Here is a 1,774-nt window from a genome sequence, read left to right on the forward strand (position 1 = left end):
AGAGCCTGAGGATGAGAGAGTTTAGCTTCACTAACAGCAGAACACATCAGTGATTCTCAGTGTGTTGCTGCTGGCTGGTGTCACATACTGAAGATATTGATCAGTGATTGGAAGATGGAACAGCTGCTCAGGTCACCTCACATCTGGATGTTTGAGCTCCTTCATGACTGGCTTCAAAAAAATGGTGCAAATCTGCAGGTTGATGTGGTTTAATGCACATTAAAGACAACAAACGGGTTCACTGTGATCTGTTTCTGCACAAAGCCGTGTGAAATGGAAGGTATTGATCAGTGATTCAGGTCGTTTCTCGTCCGTGTGTTGGACAGTTTGAGCTTTTTCTTGACAGATTTCAGAAACAATGCGATCTGTGTGTGAATCTACGTGTGTTGTCAAAGTCAGAGCAGGTCTGTGGACACACATCTGGCAGCTCTCGGTGTGTTTCTGCGGAGAAATGTCTGACGATATCGATCCGTGCTTTGGTGAAGCGTCCTCGTGAGACAGCTGTTAATACAACGGTGGTGTGTTTCTGCAGGCAGGAGGAGCTTTTCTTCATCTAATGTGCATGTAAAACACTCAAATGCACGGCAACGGGAGGAAAAAAGCAGGATTTCTTTGTATAGTTCTGCAGGCAGATGTCTGAAAGTGAAGATATAAAACAGTAGTTTGGTCATAAACGCACCTGAATCAGCTGCTGTAGGCCGGTTTTAACTGTGTGTTGGACAGTGTGAGCTCCTTCTTTAACTTTGTGTTGGTAAAATGCAGAATAACAGCAGGAAAACAGACACTTATCTGTTAATTCTCTGCATATTTCTGAAGTTATTGAAGACTAATTTGGTAAAACATCCACATGAGACAGCTGTTCGTCTGTGACTGATAGATTTCTGTTGAGCTTTTTCTTGTCTGGACATAAAAACAATCACATCTGCACGTCAAACTCCACGTTTTGTCTCCTCGTGTTGGTAAAACGACAGCAGATAAGAAACAGGGCATCAGATCTGTTGATATGTGACAGTTTTCTGCAGTAAATTGTCAGGAGCTGAAGATATCGAACAGTGATTCAGTCGAACACCCACACTGAGAAGCTGCTGCAGGTCGTTGCAGAGCTTCATAAACTGGATGTGTTGAGTGTCAGAGCTGCACCATCTGCACAGGTCAGTCCTTGTTGTGCGAAATGACACTAATAAGCCTGATGCCAAATCTGGCAACTGAGTCTATTAGCTCAGCGATTAGAGGGAAGAGGCAGGAGAGGCTGCTTATCGCCGGCTTACTGCTCACCTGAACACACCTGCACAGGTACACGGACGGTGGTAAACAACAGTCTCCATCCACCTACAGACCAAGTTCATCACGTCAGTCCTGAGTTTAAATGACTCCCATAACTCTGGATTTTATATGATGGAATCACTAAAACACTTGAATCTTTGATATCAAAGACAATCATGAGTTTTGGTTCTTTCATAGATTTATTAAAGGTCTTCTGGAGATATGACAGAAACAGTTGGATCATAAATATACATACAGCATCTCCAGTTATGAGTTCTGATGATGTAGAAAGTTGTGTTAATCTAATGTTCTTAGCTTCATGACCTCTTGACTTCTTCTAATTGATTCTGATTGACTACAGCTGCTGACTCCTCTGATCCAGTTTAAATAGAACCATCTGATCCACTCAAAGTCTGAGGAGCAAATCATTGACTTGAACCAGTCAGAAAGTCACTTGGAGCCATTTCAGAGCAGCTTCAGATCCCAGAACCATCAGTGTGTCAGCATAAAG

The sequence above is a fragment of the Stegastes partitus genome, unplaced genomic scaffold (assembly GCF_000690725.1).
Source record: "Stegastes partitus isolate 25-593 unplaced genomic scaffold, Stegastes_partitus-1.0.2 Scaffold188, whole genome shotgun sequence".
Taxonomy (NCBI): Eukaryota; Metazoa; Chordata; class Actinopteri; family Pomacentridae; genus Stegastes; species Stegastes partitus.